General features: G+C 41.6%; 23 non-coding genes across 23 annotated transcripts; all 23 read right to left on the bottom strand.

Annotated features, from left to right (window-relative positions):
• Nucleotides 1–12: 12 nt before the first annotated feature.
• On the bottom strand, nucleotides 13–131 carry LOC133719200 (5S ribosomal RNA). Its single transcript, XR_009850925.1, has one exon. It is a non-coding gene; the product is annotated as a 5S ribosomal RNA (ribosomal RNA).
• A 418-nt stretch (nucleotides 132–549) lies between these two features.
• Nucleotides 550–668, bottom strand: LOC133719199 (5S ribosomal RNA). Its single transcript, XR_009850924.1, has one exon. It is a non-coding gene; the product is annotated as a 5S ribosomal RNA (ribosomal RNA).
• Nucleotides 669–1,086: 418 nt separating this feature from the next.
• Nucleotides 1,087–1,205, bottom strand: LOC133719198 (5S ribosomal RNA). Its single transcript, XR_009850923.1, has one exon. It is a non-coding gene; the product is annotated as a 5S ribosomal RNA (ribosomal RNA).
• A 418-nt stretch (nucleotides 1,206–1,623) lies between these two features.
• Nucleotides 1,624–1,742, bottom strand: LOC133719197 (5S ribosomal RNA). The gene has a single exon (XR_009850922.1). It is a non-coding gene; the product is annotated as a 5S ribosomal RNA (ribosomal RNA).
• A 418-nt stretch (nucleotides 1,743–2,160) lies between these two features.
• LOC133719196 (5S ribosomal RNA) lies at nucleotides 2,161–2,279 on the bottom strand. The gene has a single exon (XR_009850921.1). It is a non-coding gene; the product is annotated as a 5S ribosomal RNA (ribosomal RNA).
• A 419-nt stretch (nucleotides 2,280–2,698) lies between these two features.
• LOC133719195 (5S ribosomal RNA) lies at nucleotides 2,699–2,817 on the bottom strand. Its single transcript, XR_009850920.1, has one exon. It is a non-coding gene; the product is annotated as a 5S ribosomal RNA (ribosomal RNA).
• A 417-nt stretch (nucleotides 2,818–3,234) lies between these two features.
• Nucleotides 3,235–3,353, bottom strand: LOC133719194 (5S ribosomal RNA). Its single transcript, XR_009850919.1, has one exon. It is a non-coding gene; the product is annotated as a 5S ribosomal RNA (ribosomal RNA).
• A 418-nt stretch (nucleotides 3,354–3,771) lies between these two features.
• On the bottom strand, nucleotides 3,772–3,890 carry LOC133719193 (5S ribosomal RNA). The gene has a single exon (XR_009850918.1). It is a non-coding gene; the product is annotated as a 5S ribosomal RNA (ribosomal RNA).
• A 418-nt stretch (nucleotides 3,891–4,308) lies between these two features.
• LOC133719192 (5S ribosomal RNA) lies at nucleotides 4,309–4,427 on the bottom strand. The gene has a single exon (XR_009850917.1). It is a non-coding gene; the product is annotated as a 5S ribosomal RNA (ribosomal RNA).
• A 418-nt stretch (nucleotides 4,428–4,845) lies between these two features.
• On the bottom strand, nucleotides 4,846–4,964 carry LOC133719190 (5S ribosomal RNA). The gene has a single exon (XR_009850915.1). It is a non-coding gene; the product is annotated as a 5S ribosomal RNA (ribosomal RNA).
• Nucleotides 4,965–5,381: 417 nt separating this feature from the next.
• Nucleotides 5,382–5,500, bottom strand: LOC133719189 (5S ribosomal RNA). The gene has a single exon (XR_009850914.1). It is a non-coding gene; the product is annotated as a 5S ribosomal RNA (ribosomal RNA).
• A 418-nt stretch (nucleotides 5,501–5,918) lies between these two features.
• On the bottom strand, nucleotides 5,919–6,037 carry LOC133719188 (5S ribosomal RNA). The gene has a single exon (XR_009850913.1). It is a non-coding gene; the product is annotated as a 5S ribosomal RNA (ribosomal RNA).
• Nucleotides 6,038–6,454: 417 nt separating this feature from the next.
• On the bottom strand, nucleotides 6,455–6,573 carry LOC133718941 (5S ribosomal RNA). The gene has a single exon (XR_009850681.1). It is a non-coding gene; the product is annotated as a 5S ribosomal RNA (ribosomal RNA).
• Nucleotides 6,574–6,991: 418 nt separating this feature from the next.
• Nucleotides 6,992–7,110, bottom strand: LOC133718974 (5S ribosomal RNA). The gene has a single exon (XR_009850711.1). It is a non-coding gene; the product is annotated as a 5S ribosomal RNA (ribosomal RNA).
• Nucleotides 7,111–7,527: 417 nt separating this feature from the next.
• On the bottom strand, nucleotides 7,528–7,646 carry LOC133719186 (5S ribosomal RNA). The gene has a single exon (XR_009850912.1). It is a non-coding gene; the product is annotated as a 5S ribosomal RNA (ribosomal RNA).
• A 417-nt stretch (nucleotides 7,647–8,063) lies between these two features.
• Nucleotides 8,064–8,182, bottom strand: LOC133719185 (5S ribosomal RNA). The gene has a single exon (XR_009850911.1). It is a non-coding gene; the product is annotated as a 5S ribosomal RNA (ribosomal RNA).
• A 417-nt stretch (nucleotides 8,183–8,599) lies between these two features.
• On the bottom strand, nucleotides 8,600–8,718 carry LOC133719184 (5S ribosomal RNA). Its single transcript, XR_009850910.1, has one exon. It is a non-coding gene; the product is annotated as a 5S ribosomal RNA (ribosomal RNA).
• Nucleotides 8,719–9,136: 418 nt separating this feature from the next.
• On the bottom strand, nucleotides 9,137–9,255 carry LOC133719183 (5S ribosomal RNA). The gene has a single exon (XR_009850909.1). It is a non-coding gene; the product is annotated as a 5S ribosomal RNA (ribosomal RNA).
• Nucleotides 9,256–9,672: 417 nt separating this feature from the next.
• On the bottom strand, nucleotides 9,673–9,791 carry LOC133719182 (5S ribosomal RNA). The gene has a single exon (XR_009850908.1). It is a non-coding gene; the product is annotated as a 5S ribosomal RNA (ribosomal RNA).
• A 417-nt stretch (nucleotides 9,792–10,208) lies between these two features.
• Nucleotides 10,209–10,327, bottom strand: LOC133719181 (5S ribosomal RNA). The gene has a single exon (XR_009850907.1). It is a non-coding gene; the product is annotated as a 5S ribosomal RNA (ribosomal RNA).
• A 418-nt stretch (nucleotides 10,328–10,745) lies between these two features.
• Nucleotides 10,746–10,864, bottom strand: LOC133719180 (5S ribosomal RNA). The gene has a single exon (XR_009850906.1). It is a non-coding gene; the product is annotated as a 5S ribosomal RNA (ribosomal RNA).
• A 416-nt stretch (nucleotides 10,865–11,280) lies between these two features.
• On the bottom strand, nucleotides 11,281–11,399 carry LOC133719178 (5S ribosomal RNA). The gene has a single exon (XR_009850904.1). It is a non-coding gene; the product is annotated as a 5S ribosomal RNA (ribosomal RNA).
• A 417-nt stretch (nucleotides 11,400–11,816) lies between these two features.
• LOC133719177 (5S ribosomal RNA) lies at nucleotides 11,817–11,935 on the bottom strand. Its single transcript, XR_009850903.1, has one exon. It is a non-coding gene; the product is annotated as a 5S ribosomal RNA (ribosomal RNA).
• Nucleotides 11,936–12,019: the final 84 nt, after the last annotated feature.

Genomic DNA, 12,019 nt, shown 5'->3' with positions numbered 1-12,019 from the left:
AACATAAAAAGAGGGGTGCAACACGAGGACTTCCCAGGAGGTCACCCATCCTAGTACTGCTCTCGCCCAAGCAAGCTTAACTTCGGAGTTCTGATGGGATCCGGTGCATTATTGCTGGTATGATCGCACCCGTTAGTGTATGCGGAATCAATCTATATAAACTCCCTTCGCTCAGCTCCCTAAAGTGCTTCCATACATTACCCCAAGCTTATGAAAGTTTTTAGTTGGCGTCTCAACCGCACCACCTCTCCGCCGGGATACACTTTTATTGCTGTTAGAAAATGAAAATAAATATAAAAATTTAAAACAAAATAAATGAATAAAAAATCTAGCAAAAACAACTCCTCGATCAAACAAAGCCCAAGAGCCCCAAGGCCCAAGGCCAATCTTTTGCGTCTTAACATATCTAATCTCCGCGGCCGGTGAGCTTTCCTTCAATCTCACAAGCCTTCGAAGAGTTGGATTGAATTAGTACATGGACAAAGTAGCCGAAATCAAAAAAGCAACTTAATGAACCGAAACAAAAAAAAAAAAAAAAACATAAAAAGAGGGGTGCAACACGAGGACTTCCCAGGAGGTCACCCATCCTAGTACTGCTCTCGCCCAAGCAAGCTTAACTTCGGAGTTCTGATGGGATCCGGTGCATTATTGCTGGTATGATCGCACCCGTTAGTGTATGCGGAATCAATCTATATAAACTCCCTTCGCTCAGCTCCCTAAAGTGCTTCCATACATTACCCCAAGCTTATGAAAGTTTTTAGTTGGCGTCTCAACCGCACCACCTCTCCGCCGGGATACACTTTTATTGCTGTTAGAAAATGAAAATAAATATAAAAATTTAAAACAAAATAAATGAATAAAAAATCTAGCAAAAACAACTCCTCGATCAAACAAAGCCCAAGAGCCCCAAGGCCCAAGGCCAATCTTTTGCGTCTTAACATATCTAATCTCCGCGGCCGGTGAGCTTTCCTTCAATCTCACAAGCCTTCGAAGAGTTGGATTGAATTAGTACATGGACAAAGTAGCCGAAATCAAAAAAGCAACTTAATGAACCGAAACAAAAAAAAAAAAAAAAACATAAAAAGAGGGGTGCAACACGAGGACTTCCCAGGAGGTCACCCATCCTAGTACTGCTCTCGCCCAAGCAAGCTTAACTTCGGAGTTCTGATGGGATCCGGTGCATTATTGCTGGTATGATCGCACCCGTTAGTGTATGCGGAATCAATCTATATAAACTCCCTTCGCTCAGCTCCCTAAAGTGCTTCCATACATTACCCCAAGCTTATGAAAGTTTTTAGTTGGCGTCTCAACCGCACCACCTCTCCGCCGGGATACACTTTTATTGCTGTTAGAAAATGAAAATAAATATAAAAATTTAAAACAAAATAAATGAATAAAAAATCTAGCAAAAACAACTCCTCGATCAAACAAAGCCCAAGAGCCCCAAGGCCCAAGGCCAATCTTTTGCGTCTTAACATATCTAATCTCCGCGGCCGGTGAGCTTTCCTTCAATCTCACAAGCCTTCGAAGAGTTGGATTGAATTAGTACATGGACAAAGTAGCCGAAATCAAAAAAGCAACTTAATGAACCGAAACAAAAAAAAAAAAAAAAACATAAAAAGAGGGGTGCAACACGAGGACTTCCCAGGAGGTCACCCATCCTAGTACTGCTCTCGCCCAAGCAAGCTTAACTTCGGAGTTCTGATGGGATCCGGTGCATTATTGCTGGTATGATCGCACCCGTTAGTGTATGCGGAATCAATCTATATAAACTCCCTTCGCTCAGCTCCCTAAAGTGCTTCCATACATTACCCCAAGCTTATGAAAGTTTTTAGTTGGCGTCTCAACCGCACCACCTCTCCGCCGGGATACACTTTTATTGCTGTTAGAAAATGAAAATAAATATAAAAATTTAAAACAAAATAAATGAATAAAAAATCTAGCAAAAACAACTCCTCGATCAAACAAAGCCCAAGAGCCCCAAGGCCCAAGGCCAATCTTTTGCGTCTTAACATATCTAATCTCCGCGGCCGGTGAGCTTTCCTTCAATCTCACAAGCCTTCGAAGAGTTGGATTGAATTAGTACATGGACAAAGTAGCCGAAATCAAAAAAGCAACTTAATGAACCGAAACAAAAAAAAAAAAAAAAACATAAAAAGAGGGGTGCAACACGAGGACTTCCCAGGAGGTCACCCATCCTAGTACTGCTCTCGCCCAAGCAAGCTTAACTTCGGAGTTCTGATGGGATCCGGTGCATTATTGCTGGTATGATCGCACCCGTTAGTGTATGCGGAATCAATCTATATAAACTCCCTTCGCTCAGCTCCCTAAAGTGCTTCCATACATTACCCCAAGCTTATGAAAGTTTTTAGTTGGCGTCTCAACCGCACCACCTCTCCGCCGGGATACACTTTTATTGCTGTTAGAAAATGAAAATAAATATAAAAATTTAAAACAAAATAAATGAATAAAAAATCTAGCAAAAACAACTCCTCGATCAAACAAAGCCCAAGAGCCCCAAGGCCCAAGGCCAATCTTTTGCGTCTTAACATATCTAATCTCCGCGGCCGGTGAGCTTTCCTTCAATCTCACAAGCCTTCGAAGAGTTGGATTGAATTAGTACATGGACAAAGTAGCCGAAATCAAAAAAGCAACTTAATGAACCGAAACAAAAAAAAAAAAAAAAAACATAAAAAGAGGGGTGCAACACGAGGACTTCCCAGGAGGTCACCCATCCTAGTACTGCTCTCGCCCAAGCAAGCTTAACTTCGGAGTTCTGATGGGATCCGGTGCATTATTGCTGGTATGATCGCACCCGTTAGTGTATGCGGAATCAATCTATATAAACTCCCTTCGCTCAGCTCCCTAAAGTGCTTCCATACATTACCCCAAGCTTATGAAAGTTTTTAGTTGGCGTCTCAACCGCACCACCTCTCCGCCGGGATACACTTTTATTGCTGTTAGAAAATGAAAATAAATATAAAAATTTAAAACAAAATAAATGAATAAAAAATCTAGCAAAAACAACTCCTCGATCAAACAAAGCCCAAGAGCCCCAAGGCCCAAGGCCAATCTTTTGCGTCTTAACATATCTAATCTCCGCGGCCGGTGAGCTTTCCTTCAATCTCACAAGCCTTCGAAGAGTTGGATTGAATTAGTACATGGACAAAGTAGCCGAAATCAAAAAAGCAACTTAATGAACCGAAAAAAAAAAAAAAAAAAAACATAAAAAGAGGGGTGCAACACGAGGACTTCCCAGGAGGTCACCCATCCTAGTACTGCTCTCGCCCAAGCAAGCTTAACTTCGGAGTTCTGATGGGATCCGGTGCATTATTGCTGGTATGATCGCACCCGTTAGTGTATGCGGAATCAATCTATATAAACTCCCTTCGCTCAGCTCCCTAAAGTGCTTCCATACATTACCCCAAGCTTATGAAAGTTTTTAGTTGGCGTCTCAACCGCACCACCTCTCCGCCGGGATACACTTTTATTGCTGTTAGAAAATGAAAATAAATATAAAAATTTAAAACAAAATAAATGAATAAAAAATCTAGCAAAAACAACTCCTCGATCAAACAAAGCCCAAGAGCCCCAAGGCCCAAGGCCAATCTTTTGCGTCTTAACATATCTAATCTCCGCGGCCGGTGAGCTTTCCTTCAATCTCACAAGCCTTCGAAGAGTTGGATTGAATTAGTACATGGACAAAGTAGCCGAAATCAAAAAAGCAACTTAATGAACCGAAACAAAAAAAAAAAAAAAAACATAAAAAGAGGGGTGCAACACGAGGACTTCCCAGGAGGTCACCCATCCTAGTACTGCTCTCGCCCAAGCAAGCTTAACTTCGGAGTTCTGATGGGATCCGGTGCATTATTGCTGGTATGATCGCACCCGTTAGTGTATGCGGAATCAATCTATATAAACTCCCTTCGCTCAGCTCCCTAAAGTGCTTCCATACATTACCCCAAGCTTATGAAAGTTTTTAGTTGGCGTCTCAACCGCACCACCTCTCCGCCGGGATACACTTTTATTGCTGTTAGAAAATGAAAATAAATATAAAAATTTAAAACAAAATAAATGAATAAAAAATCTAGCAAAAACAACTCCTCGATCAAACAAAGCCCAAGAGCCCCAAGGCCCAAGGCCAATCTTTTGCGTCTTAACATATCTAATCTCCGCGGCCGGTGAGCTTTCCTTCAATCTCACAAGCCTTCGAAGAGTTGGATTGAATTAGTACATGGACAAAGTAGCCGAAATCAAAAAAGCAACTTAATGAACCGAAACAAAAAAAAAAAAAAAAACATAAAAAGAGGGGTGCAACACGAGGACTTCCCAGGAGGTCACCCATCCTAGTACTGCTCTCGCCCAAGCAAGCTTAACTTCGGAGTTCTGATGGGATCCGGTGCATTATTGCTGGTATGATCGCACCCGTTAGTGTATGCGGAATCAATCTATATAAACTCCCTTCGCTCAGCTCCCTAAAGTGCTTCCATACATTACCCCAAGCTTATGAAAGTTTTTAGTTGGCGTCTCAACCGCACCACCTCTCCGCCGGGATACACTTTTATTGCTGTTAGAAAATGAAAATAAATATAAAAATTTAAAACAAAATAAATGAATAAAAAATCTAGCAAAAACAACTCCTCGATCAAACAAAGCCCAAGAGCCCCAAGGCCCAAGGCCAATCTTTTGCGTCTTAACATATCTAATCTCCGCGGCCGGTGAGCTTTCCTTCAATCTCACAAGCCTTCGAAGAGTTGGATTGAATTAGTACATGGACAAAGTAGCCGAAATCAAAAAAGCAACTTAATGAACCGAAACAAAAAAAAAAAAAAAAACATAAAAAGAGGGGTGCAACACGAGGACTTCCCAGGAGGTCACCCATCCTAGTACTGCTCTCGCCCAAGCAAGCTTAACTTCGGAGTTCTGATGGGATCCGGTGCATTATTGCTGGTATGATCGCACCCGTTAGTGTATGCGGAATCAATCTATATAAACTCCCTTCGCTCAGCTCCCTAAAGTGCTTCCATACATTACCCCAAGCTTATGAAAGTTTTTAGTTGGCGTCTCAACCGCACCACCTCTCCGCCGGGATACACTTTTATTGCTGTTAGAAAATGAAAATAAATATAAAAATTTAAAACAAAATAAATGAATAAAAAATCTAGCAAAAACAACTCCTCGATCAAACAAAGCCCAAGAGCCCCAAGGCCCAAGGCCAATCTTTTGCGTCTTAACATATCTAATCTCCGCGGCCGGTGAGCTTTCCTTCAATCTCACAAGCCTTCGAAGAGTTGGATTGAATTAGTACATGGACAAAGTAGCCGAAATCAAAAAAGCAACTTAATGAACCGAAACAAAAAAAAAAAAAAAACATAAAAAGAGGGGTGCAACACGAGGACTTCCCAGGAGGTCACCCATCCTAGTACTGCTCTCGCCCAAGCAAGCTTAACTTCGGAGTTCTGATGGGATCCGGTGCATTATTGCTGGTATGATCGCACCCGTTAGTGTATGCGGAATCAATCTATATAAACTCCCTTCGCTCAGCTCCCTAAAGTGCTTCCATACATTACCCCAAGCTTATGAAAGTTTTTAGTTGGCGTCTCAACCGCACCACCTCTCCGCCGGGATACACTTTTATTGCTGTTAGAAAATGAAAATAAATATAAAAATTTAAAACAAAATAAATGAATAAAAAATCTAGCAAAAACAACTCCTCGATCAAACAAAGCCCAAGAGCCCCAAGGCCCAAGGCCAATCTTTTGCGTCTTAACATATCTAATCTCCGCGGCCGGTGAGCTTTCCTTCAATCTCACAAGCCTTCGAAGAGTTGGATTGAATTAGTACATGGACAAAGTAGCCGAAATCAAAAAAGCAACTTAATGAACCGAAACAAAAAAAAAAAAAAAAACATAAAAAGAGGGGTGCAACACGAGGACTTCCCAGGAGGTCACCCATCCTAGTACTGCTCTCGCCCAAGCAAGCTTAACTTCGGAGTTCTGATGGGATCCGGTGCATTATTGCTGGTATGATCGCACCCGTTAGTGTATGCGGAATCAATCTATATAAACTCCCTTCGCTCAGCTCCCTAAAGTGCTTCCATACATTACCCCAAGCTTATGAAAGTTTTTAGTTGGCGTCTCAACCGCACCACCTCTCCGCCGGGATACACTTTTATTGCTGTTAGAAAATGAAAATAAATATAAAAATTTAAAACAAAATAAATGAATAAAAAATCTAGCAAAAACAACTCCTCGATCAAACAAAGCCCAAGAGCCCCAAGGCCCAAGGCCAATCTTTTGCGTCTTAACATATCTAATCTCCGCGGCCGGTGAGCTTTCCTTCAATCTCACAAGCCTTCGAAGAGTTGGATTGAATTAGTACATGGACAAAGTAGCCGAAATCAAAAAAGCAACTTAATGAACCGAAACAAAAAAAAAAAAAAAACATAAAAAGAGGGGTGCAACACGAGGACTTCCCAGGAGGTCACCCATCCTAGTACTGCTCTCGCCCAAGCAAGCTTAACTTTGGAGTTCTGATGGGATCCGGTGCATTATTGCTGGTATGATCGCACCCGTTAGTGTATGCGGAATCAATCTATATAAACTCCCTTCGCTCAGCTCCCTAAAGTGCTTCCATACATTACCCCAAGCTTATGAAAGTTTTTAGTTGGCGTCTCAACCGCACCACCTCTCCGCCGGGATACACTTTTATTGCTGTTAGAAAATGAAAATAAATATAAAAATTTAAAACAAAATAAATGAATAAAAAATCTAGCAAAAACAACTCCTCGATCAAACAAAGCCCAAGAGCCCCAAGGCCCAAGGCCAATCTTTTGCGTCTTAACATATCTAATCTCCGCGGCCGGTGAGCTTTCCTTCAATCTCACAAGCCTTCGAAGAGTTGGATTGAATTAGTACATGGACAAAGTAGCCGAAATCAAAAAAGCAACTTAATGAACCGAAACAAAAAAAAAAAAAAAAACATAAAAAGAGGGGTGCAACACGAGGACTTCCCAGGAGGTCACCCATCCTAGTACTGCTCTCGCCCAAGAAAGCTTAACTTCGGAGTTCTGATGGGATCCGGTGCATTATTGCTGGTATGATCGCACCCGTTAGTGTATGCGGAATCAATCTATATAAACTCCCTTCGCTCAGCTCCCTAAAGTGCTTCCATACATTACCCCAAGCTTATGAAAGTTTTTAGTTGGCGTCTCAACCGCACCACCTCTCCGCCGGGATACACTTTTATTGCTGTTAGAAAATGAAAATAAATATAAAAATTTAAAACAAAATAAATGAATAAAAAATCTAGCAAAAACAACTCCTCGATCAAACAAAGCCCAAGAGCCCCAAGGCCCAAGGCCAATCTTTTGCGTCTTAACATATCTAATCTCCGCGGCCGGTGAGCTTTCCTTCAATCTCACAAGCCTTCGAAGAGTTGGATTGAATTAGTACATGGACAAAGTAGCCGAAATCAAAAAAGCAACTTAATGAACCGAAACAAAAAAAAAAAAAAAACATAAAAAGAGGGGTGCAACACGAGGACTTCCCAGGAGGTCACCCATCCTAGTACTGCTCTCGCCCAAGCAAGCTTAACTTCGGAGTTCTGATGGGATCCGGTGCATTATTGCTGGTATGATCGCACCCGTTAGTGTATGCGGAATCAATCTATATAAACTCCCTTCGCTCAGCTCCCTAAAGTGCTTCCATACATTACCCCAAGCTTATGAAAGTTTTTAGTTGGCGTCTCAACCGCACCACCTCTCCGCCGGGATACACTTTTATTGCTGTTAGAAAATGAAAATAAATATAAAAATTTAAAACAAAATAAATGAAAAAAAAATCTTGCAAAAACAACTCCTCGATCAAACAAAGCCCAAGAGCCCCAAGGCCCAAGGCCAATCTTTTGCGTCTTAACATATCTAATCTCCGCGGCCGGTGAGCTTTCCTTCAATCTCACAAGCCTTCGAAGAGTTGGATTGAATTAGTACATGGACAAAGTAGCCGAAATCAAAAAAGCAACTTAATGAACCGAAACAAAAAAAAAAAAAAAACATAAAAAGAGGGGTGCAACACGAGGACTTCCCAGGAGGTCACCCATCCTAGTACTGCTCTCGCCCAAGCAAGCTTAACTTCGGAGTTCTGATGGGATCCGGTGCATTATTGCTGGTATGATCGCACCCGTTAGTGTATGCGGAATCAATCTATATAAACTCCCTTCGCTCAGCTCCCTAAAGTGCTTCCATACATTACCCCAAGCTTATGAAAGTTTTTAGTTGGCGTCTCAACCGCACCACCTCTCCGCCGGGATACACTTTTATTGCTGTTAGAAAATGAAAATAAATATAAAAATTTAAAACAAAATAAATGAATAAAAAATCTAGCAAAAACAACTCCTCGATCAAACAAAGCCCAAGAGCCCCAAGGCCCAAGGCCAATCTTTTGCGTCTTAACATATCTAATCTCCGCGGCCGGTGAGCTTTCCTTCAATCTCACAAGCCTTCGAAGAGTTGGATTGAATTAGTACATGGACAAAGTAGCCGAAATCAAAAAAGCAACTTAATGAACCGAAACAAAAAAAAAAAAAAAACATAAAAAGAGGGGTGCAACACGAGGACTTCCCAGGAGGTCACCCATCCTAGTACTGCTCTCGCCCAAGCAAGCTTAACTTCGGAGTTCTGATGGGATCCGGTGCATTATTGCTGGTATGATCGCACCCGTTAGTGTATGCGGAATCAATCTATATAAACTCCCTTCGCTCAGCTCCCTAAAGTGCTTCCATACATTACCCCAAGCTTATGAAAGTTTTTAGTTGGCGTCTCAACCGCACCACCTCTCCGCCGGGATACACTTTTATTGCTGTTAGAAAATGAAAATAAATATAAAAATTTAAAACAAAATAAATGAATAAAAAATCTAGCAAAAACAACTCCTCGATCAAACAAAGCCCAAGAGCCCCAAGGCCCAAGGCCAATCTTTTGCGTCTTAACATATCTAATCTCCGCGGCCGGTGAGCTTTCCTTCAATCTCACAAGCCTTCGAAGAGTTGGATTGAATTAGTACATGGACAAAGTAGCCGAAATCAAAAAAGCAACTTAATGAACCGAAACAAAAAAAAAAAAAAAAACATAAAAAGAGGGGTGCAACACGAGGACTTCCCAGGAGGTCACCCATCCTAGTACTGCTCTCGCCCAAGCAAGCTTAACTTCGGAGTTCTGATGGGATCCGGTGCATTATTGCTGGTATGATCGCACCCGTTAGTGTATGCGGAATCAATCTATATAAACTCCCTTCGCTCAGCTCCCTAAAGTGCTTCCATACATTACCCCAAGCTTATGAAAGTTTTTAGTTGGCGTCTCAACCGCACCACCTCTCCGCCGGGATACACTTTTATTGCTGTTAGAAAATGAAAATAAATATAAAAATTTAAAACAAAATAAATGAATAAAAAATCTAGCAAAAACAACTCCTCGATCAAACAAAGCCCAAGAGCCCCAAGGCCCAAGGCCAATCTTTTGCGTCTTAACATATCTAATCTCCGCGGCCGGTGAGCTTTCCTTCAATCTCACAAGCCTTCGAAGAGTTGGATTGAATTAGTACATGGACAAAGTAGCCGAAATCAAAAAAGCAACTTAATGAACCGAAACAAAAAAAAAAAAAAAACATAAAAAGAGGGGTGCAACACGAGGACTTCCCAGGAGGTCACCCATCCTAGTACTGCTCTCGCCCAAGCAAGCTTAACTTCGGAGTTCTGATGGGATCCGGTGCATTATTGCTGGTATGATCGCACCCGTTAGTGTATGCGGAATCAATCTATATAAACTCCCTTCGCTCAGCTCCCTAAAGTGCTTCCATACATTACCCCAAGCTTATGAAAGTTTTTAGTTGGCGTCTCAACCGCACCACCTCTCCGCCGGGATACACTTTTATTGCTGTTAGAAAATGAAAATAAATATAAAAATTTAAAACAAAATAAATGAATAAAAAATCTAGCAAAAACAACTCCTCGATCAAACAAAGCCCAAGAGCCCCAAGGCCCAAGGCCAATCTTTTGCGTCTTAACATATCTAATCTCCGCGGCCGGTGAGCTTTCCTTCAATCTCACAAGCCTTCGAAGAGTTGGATTGAATTAGTACATGGACAAAGTAGCCGAAATCAAAAAAGCAACTTAATGAACCGAAACAAAAAAAAAAAAAAAACATAAAAAGAGGGGTGCAACACGAGGACTTCCCAGGAGGTCACCCATCCTAGTACTGCTCTCGCCCAAGCAAGCTTAACTTCGGAGTTCTGATGGGATCCGGTGCATTATTGCTGGTATGATCGCACCCGTTAGTGTATGCGGAATCAATCTATATAAACTCCCTTCGCTCAGCTCCCTAAAGTGCTTCCATACATTACCCCAAGCTTATGAAAGTTTTTAGTTGGCGTCTCAACCGCACCACCTCTCCGCCGGGATACACTTTTATTGCTGTTAGAAAATGAAAATAAATATAAAAATTTAAAACAAAATAAATGAATAAAAAATCTAGCAAAAACAACTCCTCGATCAAACAAAGCCCAAGAGCCCCAAGGCCCAAGGCCAATCTTTTGCGTCTTAACATATCTAATCTCCGCGGCCGGTGAGCTTTCCTTCAATCTCACAAGCCTTCGAAGAGTTGGATTGAATTAGTACATGGACAAAGTAGCCGAAATCAAAAAAGCAACTTAATGAACCGAAACAAAAAAAAAAAAAAAAACATAAAAAGAGGGGTGCAACACGAGGACTTCCCAGGAGGTCACCCATCCTAGTACTGCTCTCGCCCAAGCAAGCTTAACTTCGGAGTTCTGATGGGATCCGGTGCATTATTGCTGGTATGATCGCACCCGTTAGTGTATGCGGAATCAATCTATATAAACTCCCTTCGCTCAGCTCCCTAAAGTGCTTCCATACATTACCCCAAGCTTATGAAAGTTTTTAGTTGGCGTCTCAACCGCACCACCTCTCCGCCGGGATACACTTTTATTGCTGTTAGAAAATGAAAATAAATATAAAAATTTAAAACAAAATAAATGAATAAAAAATCTAGCAAAAACAACTCCTCGATCAAACAAAGCCCAAGAGCCCCAAGGCCCAAGGCCAATCTTTTGCGTCTTAACATATCTAATCTCCGCGGCCGGTGAGCTTTCCTTCAATCTCACAAGCCTTCGAAGAGTTGGATTGAATTAGTACATGGACAAAGTAGCCGAAATCAAAAAAGCAACTTAATGAACCGAAAAAAAAAAAAAAAAAAACATAAAAAGAGGGGTGCAACACGAGGACTTCCCAGGAGGTCACCCATCCTAGTACTGCTCTCGCCCAAGCAAGCTTAACTTCGGAGTTCTGATGGGATCCGGTGCATTATTGCTGGTATGATCGCACCCGTTAGTGTATGCGGAATCAATCTATATAAACTCCCTTCGCTCAGCTCCCTAAAGTGCTTCCATACATTACCCCAAGCTTATGAAAGTTTTTAGTTGGCGTCTCAACCGCACCACCTCTCCGCCGGGATACACTTTTATTGCTGTTAGAAAATGAAAATAAATATAAAAATTTAAAACAAAATAAATGAATAAAAAATCTAGCAAAAACAACTCCTCGATCAAACAAAGCCCAAGAGCCCCAAGGCCCAAGGCCAATCTTTTGCGTCTTAACATATCTAATCTCCGCGGCCGGTGAGCTTTCCTTCAATCTCACAAGCCTTCGAAGAGTTGGATTGAATTAGTACATGGACAAAGTAGCCGAAATCAAAAAAGCAACTTAATGAACCGAAACAAAAAAAAAAAAAAAACATAAAAAGAGGGGTGCAACACGAGGACTTCCCAGGAGGTCACCCATCCTAGTACTGCTCTCGCCCAAGCAAGCTTAACTTCGGAGTTCTGATGGGATCCGGTGCATTATTGCTGGTATGATCGCACCCGTTAGTGTATGCGGAATCAATCTATATAAACTCCCTTCGCTCAGCTCCCTAAAGTGCTTCCATACATTACCCCAAGCTTATGAA

The sequence above is a fragment of the Rosa rugosa genome, chromosome 6 (genome assembly GCF_958449725.1).
Source record: "Rosa rugosa chromosome 6, drRosRugo1.1, whole genome shotgun sequence".
Classification (NCBI taxonomy): Eukaryota; Viridiplantae; Streptophyta; class Magnoliopsida; order Rosales; family Rosaceae; genus Rosa; species Rosa rugosa.
The sequence above is the reverse complement of the archived record's forward strand: the minus strand, read 5'-3'. Positions and strand labels throughout refer to the sequence as shown.